At 38.1% G+C, this 15,460-nt stretch overlaps 1 protein-coding gene across 1 annotated transcript in view; it reads right to left on the reverse strand.

Moving 5' to 3' along the window:
- LOC133639689 (alkaline ceramidase 2-like) overlaps positions 1–15,460 on the reverse strand; it is a 46,513-nt gene that overhangs the window by 18,313 nt on the left and 12,740 nt on the right. The window lies entirely within an intron of this gene.

A 15,460-nucleotide genomic window follows, 5' to 3' on the forward strand; every position in this document is an offset into this window, starting at 1 on the left:
AAGTGGTCATTTTCTGCAGTACAAACCAGACCAAAAGCAACTTTGTTACATCAACAGCACCCGCTCGCTCTTTCTCACTTGCGCCAACACATGCACATATGGCACTTAGCCAGTGATGCGTTTACAGACACACAAAAAGTGGGACAACTCCAACACCACACATAAAGTGTCATTCCAGGTCGTTACACTATGACAGGGGTCGGCAACCCAAAATGTTGAAAGAGCCATATTGGACCAAAAAAAACCAAAAGAAGTCTGTCTGGAGCCGCAAAAAATGAAAAGCCATATTACATGTGTCATGAGATATAAATTTAATTAAGAGGACGGTTAACAATGCTGTGCTAACGACGCCATTGAAGCTAACTTAGCAACCGGACTGCACAGAGCTATGCTAAAAACATTAGCTCTCCACCTACGCCAGCCAGCCCTCATTTGCTCATCAACACCCGTGCTCACCTGCGTTCCAGCGATCGGCAGAAGGACGAAGGACTTCACCCGATGCGTTTGGCGGCCCGGAGACGTAGGAAGTCAAGGTGAAGTCGGCGGCTAGCGCTCCAACAAAGTCCTCCTGGTTGTGTTGCTGTAGTCCGCTGCTAATACACCGATCCCACCTACAACTGTCTTCTTTGCAGCCTTCATTGTTCATTAAAAAAATTGCAAAAGATGTCCAGAATACTGTGGAATTATGAAATGAAAACAGAGCTTTTTGTATAGGATTCTACGGGGTACCATAACTTCCGTTACTCGGACTTCGTCACCCGTATACGTCATCATACCGCGATGTTTCAGCCGGATATTTCCCGGGAATTTTAAAATGTCACTTTATAAGTTAACCCGGCCGTATTGGCATGTGTTGCAATGTTAAGATTTCATCATTGATATATAAACTATCAGACTGCGTGGTCGCTAGTAGTGGCTTTCAGTAGGCCTTTAAAGGAAACTAAATGAGCTCAAATATAGCTACAAATGAGGCATAATGATGCAATATGTACATAAAGCTAGCCTAAATAGCATGTTAGCATCGATTAGCTTGCAGTCATGCAGTGACCAAATATGTCTGATTAGCACTCCACACAAGTCAATAACATCAACAAAACTCACCTTTGTGCACTCATGCACAACGTTAAAAGTGTGGTGGACAAAATGAGACAGAAAAAGAAGTGGCATAAAACACGTCCTAGAAAGTCGGAGAAAGTTATGCATGTAAACAAACTATACGGTGAGTTCAAGGACCGCCAAAATTAGTAGGACAAAACGGCGCTCGCCAAATACTCGAATCAGTGAAGCATATTTAATATAAACAGTGTGATTTATAACAATTAGGGAGGTTTGTGTCATGTTTGTCCTCATACAGAAACCATACTAAAACAAAAAAATAGATTTTTTTCCCCTCATCTTTTTCCATTCTTCATACATTTTTGAAAAATCTCCAGAGAGCCACTAGGGCGGCGCTAAAGAGCCGCATGCGGCTCTAGAGCCGCGGGTTGCCAACCCCCGCACTATGATTTACCAACCAAATGTGCGCTTATTCTAGTGTCATTTATTAGGAATCGTCATTAATAAATATTAATCATGAAATGCTGTTAGTACATTAAATAAATACTAATAAAAATATATTTTGTACAAACAGGAAGTTGCAGGAATGCAAACATGATCCTCTGCTTACATCTCATTGTGCAACATGTGGATGTTTGAATGGGAACTAAATGCAATGTCTGAAAGGGGTACAAATTATTTCCAAAGCAGGACCTCCACCCAGACACACAATACAAGTACACACTTCATGAACAACAATATTTGTTGTTATTGTCATTGTAAGTGGGACTAAACACTTCTATTACAAATGGAAATGACTGCTGTCATTTGATTTGTATCTGCTGATGTAGTATCACTTGTGTATATATTGTATCTGCTGATGTAGTATCATATGTGTATCTGCTGATGTAGTATCATATGTGTATATATTGTATCTGCTGATGTAGTATCACATGTGTATATATTGTATCTGCTGATGTAGTATCATATGTGTATATATTGTATCTGCTGATGTAGTATCATGTGTATATATTGTATCTGCTGATGTAGTATCATATGTGTATCTGCTGATGTAGTATCATATGTGTATATATTGTATCTGCTGATGTAGTATCACATGTGTATATATTGTATCTGCTGATGTAGTATCATATGTGTATATATTGTATCTGCTGATGTAGTATCATATGTGTATATATTGTATCTGCTGATGTAGTATCATATGTGTATATATTGTATCTGCTGATGTAGTATCATATGTGTATATATTGTATCTGCTGATGTAGTATCATATGTGTATATATTGTATCTGCTGATGTAGTATCACATGTGTATATATTGTATCTGCTGATGTAGTATCATATGTGTATATATTGTATCTGCTGATGTAGTATCATTTGTATATATTGTATCTGCTGATGTAGTATCATATGTGTATCTGCTGATGTAGTATCATATGTGTATATATTGTATCTGCTGATGTAGTATCACATGTGTATATATTGTATCTGCTGATGTAGTATCATATGTGTATATATTGTATCTGCTGATGTAGTATCATGTGTATATATTGTATCTGCTGATGTAGTATCATATGTGTATCTGCTGATGTAGTATCATATGTGTATATATTGTATCTGCTGATGTAGTATCACATGTGTATATATTGTATCTGCTGATGTAGTATCATATGTGTATATATTGTATCCGCTGATGTAGTTCTGTTGAAGTTGGAAAAAAACAAAAAGGCCAATACCAATAAATAAAAAAAAAGCTGATACAGATGTACTGTTGGTCTAAATGGCAAATATCGGTGCAGAGTATCGGCCTGAATCTCTAAAGTATACAATATGTCTACTCAACTGCAGTCTTCATTTCTGGGAAGTCAACCAAACTTACATAACTTTGATTTATATTTCAGAGACCATGAAGAGTCATGTCCGTCCGCCAATTTAAAAAAAAAAGAGACTTTTTAGCAGACACAAGAGGTTACTCTCGGGCAAGAGGAAATAAGTCAAGAAAAGCTGGCGAGCGATACTTCCTCCAAAAGGGAAATGTCTCTGATACTGAATGTCATGACCAGTTGTGTTTGGGAACAGAGAGCAGCGGCAGGGCCACTGTTTCACAATGTTTGTGTTTGGGAACTCTGTTTTGAAGAGCAGATTAGGATGAGCAGCAGTGGAGCGTGTGCAGCTGGAGATAAGTGCTTAGCGGTCGAGGGGGGCGGGGCCTATCTTGGGCGGAGTCTCTCTTACTGGAGGAAATGGAAGGCTTCATCAACTTTTGTGGTGATGACAATCTTCATATACAAAACCCAAAACAAGTGAAGTTGGCACGCTGTTGGATCCCTCAGGCGGTACTGCATCAAAAAGCCACATCAGTGCGTAAAGGATATCACCACATGGGCTCAGGAACACTTCGGAAAACCACTGTCAGTAACTACAGTTGGTCGCTTCATCTGTAAGTGCAAGTTAAAACTCTACTATGCTAGGCGAAAACCGTTTATCAACAACACCCGGAAACGCTTCGCTGAGCCCGACCTCATCTAAGATGGACTGATACAAAGTGGAAAAGTGTTCTGTGGTCTGACGAGTCCACATTTCATATTCTTTTTGGAAACTGTGGACCATAGAGGAAAAGAACCATCCGGACTGTTCTAGGGTGAAAGTGTAAAAGGCAGCATGTGTGATGGTATGGGGGTGTATTAGTGGCCAAGACATGGGTAACTTACACATCTGTGAAGGCACCATTAATGCTGAAAGGTACATACAGCTTTTGGAGCAACATATGTTGCCATCCAAGCAACATTATCATGGACGCCCCTGCTTATTTCAGCAAAACCTAGTGGTTAGAGTGTCCGCCCTGAGATCGGTAGGTTGGAGTTTAAATCCCAGCCGAGTCATACCAAAGACTATAAAAATGGGACCCATAACCTCCCTGCTTGGCACTCAGCAACAAAGGGTTGGAGTTGGGGGTTAAATCACCAAAATGATTCCCGGGCGCGGCGCCGCTGCTGCCCACTGCTCCCCAAGGGGATGGGACAAATGCAGAGGACACATTTCACCACATCTAGTGTGTGTGTGACAATCATTGGTACTTTAATCTTTAATCTTAAAATGATGCCAAGCCAGGTGTTACAACAGCGTGGCTTCATAGTAAAAGAGTGTGGGTACTAGACTGGCCTGCCTGTAGTCCAGACATTGAACGTGTGTGGCAGCTAAAATATGAGAAGGGAGACTGTTGAACAACTTAAGCTGTACATCAAGCAAGAATGGGAAAGAATTCCACTTCAAAAATGTGTCTCCTCACTTCCCAAACCTTCACTGAGTGTTGTTCAAAGGAAAGGCCATGTAACACACTGGTAAAAATGCCTTTTTTTGCAACGTGTTGCTGCCATTGAATTCTAAGTTCATGATTATTTGCAAAAAATAGCAAATTTCTGAGTGTGAACATGAAATATCTTGTCTTTGCAGTCTATTCAATTGAATATAAGTTGAAAAGGATTTGTTGTATTCTCTTTTTATTTACCATTTACACAACGTGACAACTTCACTGCTTGTGTAGTTTGTATGTCATGAACAGGCTTACCTTTGTTTGTAATATCACCAGCTAGTCAGATTATTTTGTCCCCTAAAAAATGCTGCATTTGTATGAAATCTCCAAGAAGTCCCAGACTTTGGTCTCGGGTCGCTGCAGCCTAAAAGAGCTTTTTGTCAGCGCTCAAATAAACACTTCTGTTCATGTTCACCTCAAGATCACTTTTTCAGTGGAACTTGTAGAGTCCAATGCTTCTCCCGTCACACAATTATATACAATTATAGCGTGCAACCAACCTACATTGTCGTGACATCAATATTATGCATGCAAGATTTCTGCATATCTCACGAGAACTCAGAACAGTCAACCTTTTTTGCTTCTGTGTGGAATAAAACCCACAGAAGTGGAATAAAACCCACAGAAGCAGATACGGACCGTCTTGTAGTAAATAAAATGTAAAAGGTAAAAGGTAAATAGAAGGGAATTAAAGGTCAAATAAGGTGGAAAAAAGGTAAATGGAAGGTAAAATGTGGTAAATAGAATGCGAAAGAAGTAAATAAAAGGTAATACATAAAAGGTCAAATACGTTAAAAAAGGTCAATAGAAGGTAAACAAGGTGAAAAGAAGGTAAAAGTAGTAAATAAAATGTAAAAGAAGGTAAAAGGTAAATAGAAGGTAATAGAAGGGAATTAAAGGTCAAATAAGGTGGAAAAAAGGTAAATGGAAGGTAAAATGCGGTAAATAGAACGCGAAAGAAGTAAATAAAAGGTAATACATAAAAGGTCAAATACGTTAAAAAATGTCAATGGAAGGTAAACAAGGTGAAAAGAAGGTAAAATAAGGTAAAAGTAGTAAATAAAATGTAAAAGAAGGTAAAAGGTAAATAGAAGGTAATAGAAGGGAATTAAAGGTAAAATAAGGTGGAAAAAAGGTAAATGGAAGGTAAAATGCGGTAAATAGAATGCAAAAGAAGTAAATAAAAGGTAATACATAAAAGGTCAAATACGTTAAAAAAGGTCAATAGAAGGTAAACAAGGTGAAAAGAAGGTAAAAATAAGGTAAAAGTAGTAAATAAAATGTAAAAGAAGGTAAAATAAGTTAAATAAAAGGTCAAATAAGTTAAATGAAGAGTAAAATATGGATAAAACAAGGTAAAAGACGGTCAAAGAAGGCAAATTGAAGGTAAATACAAGGTAACGTAGTTTAAGGCAAGTACAAAAATCTTTATTTCAACTATTTTCCCTAAAATCTGCATTTAGGCTATAAAGTGTGTTTTATCCAATTAGTCAAACAAACAAATCAATGATCACAAAAAAAGTAATCTATGGCTGCAGCCCTAATTGAATGTATATTCAATTGTAACATTATTATTAGTTGCTTGTCTGCCATAAGTCTACGATATACATCCATCCATTTTCTACCGCTTGTCCCGTTAGTGGTCGATATAATACTCATAAATGAGATACAAGATATAACAGCACAGTTATCATTTTAAATGTTAAGTTTTAGATTTTATTGTTAAAAAATGTACATTTATTACCACGTAAAAAAATACCAAAAATTGGTATTGCTTCCAAGGTACCAGGAATTAGTACCATAGCGGTTCAAATGTAAAAGGTACCCATCCCTAGTTAACATTGAGGAAATGTTATTTAAAAACACTTTAAAAGTTTAAAGACCGTTTGACTTCAGATAATATTATTATTCTATTCACAGGCACACCCGAAATGATTCATAACCCTGGCAGACTTGTAGTTACTTCCTTTTTTTTAACCAGAATTGTTTTTGTTTTTATTGAAAATGACACAGGCGTCTCCCAGAAGATGAGACAATGGAGAAATAAATGTCACATCATTGTGAAATCAAACATTTTTTCTGAAAAGAAACAAACAACTCTCGGTCCAAATATGCCGTAGGTAGGACATGTATTTAATGACTTCAACTAAACAATCCTCCAGCCCTCACTGGAGGGCGAGGCAGGCATAAATAGGAGCCAGCTGATTAGCAAGCATGAACAGGTGTGGCCAGGCTGCCAATCAGGGAGAAGAGAGACAAACAGGAAGTGGAAATAAAGTAAGAGCCCGGGCTAGGAAATAAAAGCAAAATGAAACAGAACATGAGACACCTGCTGTGACAAGTCGGCACAATAGCGGACTTAACTGCTGGGGTTCAAAACCTTTTAGACCCGGCCGGGGCCCAACTTTACCACTACACAGGGGCCACTCTAATATCACACTGCATTAGCAATCTTACTCTGGATTTTATTCGTACTTAATAATTATATCTATCCTACTTACAGTTTAACAGGATAAGCTTTGTCAAATGATATAAAACGAGTTATTCAGAAAGATTATTATCAAGGCTTCCTTCGCTCAGGCTGATTACTAAAATAAATACTAATCAAATGTACTGCAAAAGAAGGGACTGATGAAAAATACATTAAAAATACAATTGTGTAAAAAATACAATTATGCAGTGCAAAATAACCCAGCAGGCACAAGACATTGATACAACGTTGATACGTGTCCTTCAAAACTGACGTAGAAACAACGTTGCAAAATAGTTGCGTTTGTAACCTGAGACAACGTTGATGTCTCAGTTGGCAGCCACTCAAGGGGCCAACAGGCTGTTCAACGCAACGGGAGGACCGGGTCGTGCTGTGGGATCACAGACTGGAGCCATTTCTGATTTGAATCGCAAAATGGATACCATCTTGATGAAGTTCGCAGAGAAAGAATAATTAAATTGGAATTGTCAGAGCCAGGAATGTCATTGTTTTGACTGCTCGGAGAAAAAACAACATCTTAATCTACCATTTGACTCCCTCCAATGGCCTCGAGGAACAGGCTGTTTGAAAAACTCCCCTGAGTTTAATAGCGGCAGCCGGCCTCCAGGGTCCCAACTCCCCCCTCCTCTGTTGCGAGTTGTTGTGATTACATGTACCATGTTTATGTGTGCCATGCTATGTGAGGTTTTTACCTCGGACTCAGTCTGGACCACTCCTGAGGGTCCAGCCTCAGACTGATATTTTTTTACTCTTCCCCCTTTCCCAATGTCACCTTTTTCCCACCTTTTTAAGGAGCGCTGTAAGTGGCTGATCCGTTGGCGGTCCCGTCTTGTCCCCCCGTAACGTATGTCTGCTCTTAGCGGGGTTGTGCCCAAAATGTCATTTCAGTTCTTATGTGTCTTGTGCATGTTAAGAATGGACAAAATAAAGCTGCTGTGTGTCTATGTCTAACGTTGGATCCACGTTGTTGGTTGGGAAATGACCAAAATTCAATGTCAAATCAACATCACAACCTGACATTGATTAAACCTTGTCGAAAATATGTTGTTTCAATGTTGTATTTGTGTTGTACAATTTTGGTTGGGAAATGACCACATTTCAATGTCAAAACCCAACATTGAATAAACGTCGCCAAAAAGCATGTTGTTTCAACGTTGTGTTTATGTTGTAGAATTTTGGTCGGGAAATGACCAAAATTCAATGTCAAAACCCAACATTGAATAAACGTCGTCAAAAGCATGTTGTTTCAACGTTGTGTTTATGTTGTAGAATATTGGTTGGAAAATGACCAAAATTCAATGGTAAAATCAACGTCACAACTTGACATTGAATAAACGTTGTCAAAAAGATGTTGTTTCAACGTTGTGTTTGTGTTGTACAATTTTGGTTGGGAAATGACCACATTTCAATGTCAAAACCCAACATTGAATAAACGTCGCCAAAAAGCATGTTGTTTCAACGTTGTGTTTATGTTGTAGAATATTGGTTGGGAAATTACCAAAATTCAATGTCAAATCAACGAACTTTATCGTCGATTTTCTCGACTAAATCCTTTCAGCAAAAATATGGCAATATCGCGAAATGATCAAGTATGACACATAGAATGGATCTGCTATTCCCGTTTAAATAAAAAAAAATCATTTCAGTAGGCCTTTAAAGTTTGTCATTGATTACACGCCAAAAAATAAAGGACGACTTTGGACGTCCATCCTACGATTCGTGACTTTGCCCTCACAATTAGTGAGTCGGTGGAAAGGAATGTTGTTTAGATCAAACCAGCTTGTTTGTGTCCCACTGGACGTGACCAAAGGTAGGGGAAATGAGTCCGGCTGTAAAAGACAACAACATCCGCCCAGCACATATTCTCCCCCACTTAGCAGAGCAACACAATGTAGGTGACCAAGTCATGTCAGGAATGATCAAGGGGCTTGAACAATAAAAGGCGAGAGTGAGAAACTTCTGACTTGTTACGTCTTTCCACTGAGTCCATAGTGGGCTCGCCACCACACCACTTTGGACGATGCAAGAACAAAAGGGCAAAAGGTTAAGGGTTTATGTACTGCTGACTACATTTCTTTCCTTATGGACAACACACACACACACACACACACACACACACACACACACACACACACACACACACACACACACACACACACACACACACACACACTAACTGATAAAACTGCGGACATGACTATCTGTGGCTGTCACGTCAAGCTCAGTCTTGACAAAGAGTTAGAACATGTGAGTCCTGCAGGCATGTAAAGACAACAGGACTATATCAAGTATTTCTTTCTATAAGATAACTCTTCTTCTTCTTCTTCTTCTCCTCCTGCTGAAGGCTGACAAGTGCAGCTGTTCTTACACTTCATGTGTCAGACTGACTTGAAGAGTCCTCATCACACCCGCTGTAACTTTAGGGCGTTAAAGGGGACCTGCACCTTTTTTTGGGGGGATCATTCACAACCCCCATGCAGGACAAGAACTGTTCATTGTCAGCATTGTCTAATCTCGTGTTTTTCAACCACATGAGATACAGTCTAGTGTGCCATGGGAGAGTATCTAGTTTCACCTATTTGGGTTAAAAATATGTTTTGCAAACCAGTAATTATAGTCTGCAAATGATGTGTTGTTGTTGAGTTTCTGCACTGTTTTGGAGATCGGCAGACTTACCATGTTATACTCTTCCATATCAGTAGGTGGCAGCCTGTAGCTAATTGCTTTGTAGATGTCGGAAACAGCGGGAGGCAGTGTGCAGGTAAAAAGGTGTCTAATGCTTAAACCGAAAATAAACAAAAGGTGAGTGCCACTAAGAAAAGGCATTGAAGCTTAGGGAAGGCTAAGCAGAACGAAACTAAAACTGAACTGGCTTACAATGTAAACAAAAACGGAATGCTGGACGACAGCAAAGACTTACTGTGGAGCAAAGACAATGTACATCCGAACATGACATGACGATCGACAATGTCGCCACAAAGAAGGATAAAAACAACTGAAATATTCTTGATTGCTCAAACAAGTAGATGCGGGAAATATCGCTCAAAGGAAGACATGAAACGGCGACAGGAAAATACCAAAAAAAGGGAAAAAGCCACCAAAATAGGAGCGCAAGACAAGAAGTAAAACACTACACACAAGAAAACAGCAATAAACTCCAAATAAGTCAGGGCGTGATGTGACAGGTGGTGACAGTACACCTACTTTGAGACAAGAGCTATAGTGATGCATGCTTGGTTATGCTTTAAAGTCATATCCAACAATTGCGACAACAACTTTTTACAGTCAACTGAGTTTTGTTTTTATGATGTCTGCTGGTGGTGTGCCTCCGCATTTTTTCAACGCAAAAAATGTGCCTTGGCTCAAAAAAGGTTGAAAAACACTGATCTAATCCAGTGCACTGCAAAAAGTCAGTGTTCAAAAACAAGGAAAAAAAATACAAAAGTTAGTGGTATTTTATTTGAACTAAGCAAAATGATCTGCCAATAGAACAAGAAAATTCGGCTTGTCAAGACTTTCCAAAACAAGTCAAATTAGCTAACTTCAATGAACCCAAAATAGCTTAAAATTAGAGATGTCCGATAATATCGGCAGACCGATATTATCGGCCGATAAATGCGTTAAAATGTAATATCGGAAATTATCTGTATCTGTTTTTTTATTATCAGTATCGTTTTTTTGTTGTTGTTTTTTTTAAATCCACATAAACAACACAAGATACACTTACAATTAGTGCACCAAGCCAAAAAACCTCCCTCCCCCATTTACACTCATTCACACAAAAGGGTTGTTTCTTTCTGTTATGAATATTCTGCTTCCTACATGATATATCAATATATATCAATACAGTCTGCAAGGGATACAGTCCGTAAGCACACATGATTGTGCGTGCTGCTGCTCCACTAATAGTACTAACCTTTAACACTTCATTTTACTCATTTTCATTAATTACTAGTTTCTATGTAACTGTTTTTATATTGTTTTACTTTCTTTTTTATTCAAGAAAATGTTTTTAATTTATTTATCTTATTTTATTTGATTCATTTTTTTAAAAAGGACCTTATCTTCACCATACCTGGTTGTCCAAATTAGGCATAATAATGTGTTCATTCCACGACTGTATATATCGGTTGATATCGGTATCGGTTGATATCGGTATCTGTAATTAAAGAGTTGGACAATATCGGCATATCGGATATCGGCAAAAAGCCATTATCGGACACCCCTACTTAAAATAAGTATATTCTCACTAATAACAAGTGCACTTTTCTTGGTAGCAAAACAAAATGAGACCTTTTTGCTCAATATGTTGAAAAATATTGTTAAATGAAGTAAATGCTAGTGCCATTATCTTGACATAATGATATGCACTCGGCATTACATTTCTTGAAACCAGCAAACTTACACTAAAAACTAGTTTATTGTTCTTAATGGAAGGCAACAAGGCAACCAATTGTTACTCGCAAATCATATTGTCTAAAAATGCATTTTTCCATGGATAACATGACATCATCGCGCCAAGTGCGTGCTCTTTCAGTCAATTAGTGCGCATATATACAGCCCGGCCCCCGGACAAAATGTTTTTAATTGTAATTTTGAGGAATTTATCTGAATGTGCATGAACTATTTCTGTTCAAAATTGTTTGAAATGTCAAATGTTTAAATATTAACTGTCAGTTTACTGTACTGTGCCAACTGTACTACTATATGAGTACCTATTTTCTATTGTTTCATGGAAAATAAAACAGCAAAGTCCATTTGGCTGTCATCTGTTTTAATTGTGAGACACAATTGTGTCAAAGTCATGATTTTTTTAATTTCATGCTTGAAATAAAAAAATATTACTTTAAAAAAGTAGTAGTAGTTGATGACACAACAGTTGATATTCTAGTTTCAAGCATGTTTTACTCAATATAGCTCATCAAATCTCAGCAACAAGCTGTAATATCTTACTGACATCATTTAGACACTTAAAACAAGTAAAACACTCTAACATCAAGTCTGCTTAGTGAGAAGAATGATCTTATCAGACAGAAAATAAGCAAACATCATCCTTATTTGAGATATTTCATCTTACTTAGATTTCACTTTTTGCAGTGTACACGACACGTAAGAGGGCGGATCAATCCAGAAATTGGTCGTATCGATACAGGTAGTATCAGTACATGATCGATACAGGAGTAATTAAACGGACATTTTCATTCTCTCAAACATTTGTCCATGTTTACAAATTCTGTATATTATTGATTGGACTTTGAGGGCAAAAACCAAAGTCTGTACACGAGTAGTAGACAATAGGTTTGCTTATTTTGTACAATTAATTGTATTTTGCTGAAACAATTGTATGTAATCCAAGGGAACGAGAAAATGTCATCAGAAATGTTGATCGGCCTGCTATCTGTACTGTCAACCTCTGGCCTGGGGTTGATTTCAGCTAAAATGATAGCATAAAACTTTAGCTACACTAACTTGTTAAGGTTAGCAGCTTTTTAACGAAATACACCATAAAATGCAAATGACAACATCCGAGGTCAACTCCAGGAACTACGTATACACCTTATATGCACTAGTAGCATTAGAAATAGCGCATGTTTTCAAATCTAGAGGGAAACATGTCTCAAAACCCATGAATTTGAGGTTTTTAGAACTTTAGGCACAAAATGAGCTAAAATGCTGGCTTAAAACGTTAGCATGCTAAAGGTAGCGTGATGACAGACGAAAAGTCGGCCTACTTCTAAGATGGCGCAGAGTAACAAATCCATATTTTTTAAGTTTATAGGAAAAAAATGATCAAAAATGTTAGCATAAAACATTAGCATGCTAATACAAGAGAGGTTGGCATACTCCCCAGATGGTGCCAGGTATCAAAATCCAGGATTTTTAGATTTAAACATACTAAATTTGCTAAAATACTAGTATGAAGCGTTAGCATGCTAGCACCTGACAATATCAATGTGCCTGCAGATGTCTGGTAATATTTGGATTTTTTTTTGTAAGAACAAAATAGCAAAAATGTTAAAATGCTGATGGTAGCCTGGTAACATCGGAAAAGTTAACATACTTCCAAGATACTGACGAGTATCAAAATCCATCATTTTTAGGTTAAAACAAATAAAACTTGCAAAAATGTTAGCATAAAACTTTAGCATGTCACTATCAGAGAAGTAAACAAACTTCTCAGATGGCGCCAAATATAAAATCCATGATTTTTAGCTTTTAACATACAAACAAGCAAAAATGCTAGTTTAAAATTGCTACCACGCAAACATTATTAGCATGATAGCACGTGACCAGATAATGTTCCGAGACCATGTCTAAAGTTAAAAGTTAAAGTACCAATGATTGTCACACACACACTAGGTGAGGGGAGCAGTGAGCAGCAGCGGTGGCCGCGCCCGGGAATCATCTTTGGTGATTTAACCACCAATTCCAAACCTTGATGCTGAGTGCCAAGCAGGGAGGTAATGGCTCCCATTTTTGTAGTCTTTGGTATGACTCGGCCGGGGTTTTGAACTCACGACCTACCCATCTCAGGGCGGACACTCTAACCACAAGGCCACTGAGCAGGTTTAGTATATAATTGTATTACTAAATGAGTAAAAAAAGCTAAATGCTAGCACCTAGCAAGATGGCATGTCCTGAATGTATTCTACTCAGTGGCCCAGTGGTTAGAGTGTCCAGTTTGGAGCGGGCCCCTTCCTCTTCCAACATGACTGTGCACAAGTGCACAAAGCAAGGTCCATATAGACATGGATGACAGAGTCTGGTGTGGATGAACTTGACTGGCCTGCACAGAGTCCTGACCTGAACCCGATAGAACACCCTTGGGATGAATTAGAACGGCGACTGAGAGCCAGGCCTTCTTGACCAACATCAGTGTGTGACCTCACCAATCATCACATCAAATGAGGTGGCGGGCCACATTAAATGGGTAGGTTGTGAGTTCAAACCCCGGCCGAGTCATACCAAAGACTATAAAAATGGGAGCCATTACCTCCCTGCTTGGCACTCAGCATCCAGGCTTGAAAATGGGGGTTAAATCACCAAAAAGGATTCACGGGCGCGGCCACCGCTGCTGCTCACTGCTCCCCTCACCTCCCAGGGTGTGATCAAGGGTGATGGGTCTAATGCAGAGAATAATCTCGCCACACCTCGTGTGTGTGTGTGACTATCATTGCTACTTTAACTTTAATATTGAGATGTTGGAACGTGATATTGTCATAAATACATAAACATATGTACAGTTACAGCTGACCTAGTACTAACAATAGTACCTCATAGCATCCGCTACGCTAGGCTGACCACACGTCCTCTTTTCCCCGGACATGTCCTCTTTTGCGGGGGTGTCCGGGCGGGGTTTCTTAAATGCCTCAAATGTCCGGCATTTTGAATTAGGGTTGCGTGTATTTTCAATGTACGTCCAGGGTTAAGTTAAGAAGGGGTTAAAAAAAACAACTGAAGGTGCGCGCATGTAGCAACATTGGTGAGGGAGGGGCAGAGACGCAGAGCGAGAGAGATAGTGAGTGGAGAGAGACATGAGAACAAGAAATGCAACTTAACGGATGATTTGCGGGAAAAGTATTGGTGTTTTGGTCCTGGCCGTGACACATGGGAAGCAGAATGTACTGTGTGCAAAGCAGGAACGTATGTATATGTGGCAAATAAAGATCTACAAGCCCATATCCACACTACAAAGCACAAAACAGCTGTGCAGGGCGAGAGCTCGTCTGCTGTTTTTTGTTTAAATTTAATTAACTTGTTTTGAGGCATTATTTATGTTTACATTATATACAAGAGGTTCTTTTGAATATTTCTACCTCTGCACTTTTTTTTTTCCAAAACTGTGAATGTTACAGAATATAAGTGTGACTTATTTTGTTATACTGTCAAGCAGTGTTGGCGTTAACGCACTTTTTGTGTCTTTTTAACGCATTGAAATCAGAAAGGACGCAGATTATTAATTTTTTTTTTTTAATTTTTACCATTTGTGGCCCACAGCTAATGTTTTAAAGGCCCACGGCACATTCTAAAAATACTATTAAAATTAACAAAAACATAACAAAAGTGAAATAAAAAAGCTTAAAGGTGAAATGTAATTTAGAAAAAGTTGCAATGTTGACTAATAAAAGAAAACCGTTTTTTTTTCTCTTTCAAACGGTCATTGTTATGTTATTATGAATTATTGACCTATCAAAGGTTCCCATTACTTCACATCAAATATTACACTTTGAAAAATATTTTTGGTGGAAGATTTTGCATATTTTGTGTGTGTGCCATAAAAAAAACATAGTTTTGTTTGACAAAAAAGGGCGGAAAACAAACAAACAAAAAAACAACATAAAAAAAACTAAAACATTTTGAAATGAGGGATAGATGTGAAGTTGATGTAGACTCCAGAGATTTAACTATAAAATGTATGTATGCCCTGCCTGGCACACCATTATCATAATTTTATCACCCAAGCAAAATACTTTTTACACTTTTATACTGAAATAAATACAACTTATTCAATAAAAACTAGCAGCAGTGGTAAAGTTTAGATCCATGAAGGAAAGAAGAAAGTGAATAATGTTTATAACTGAGTACATTTACATATGTATA

This window comes from Entelurus aequoreus, linkage group LG22, assembly GCF_033978785.1.
Source record: "Entelurus aequoreus isolate RoL-2023_Sb linkage group LG22, RoL_Eaeq_v1.1, whole genome shotgun sequence".
NCBI classification, from domain to species: domain Eukaryota; kingdom Metazoa; phylum Chordata; class Actinopteri; order Syngnathiformes; family Syngnathidae; genus Entelurus; species Entelurus aequoreus.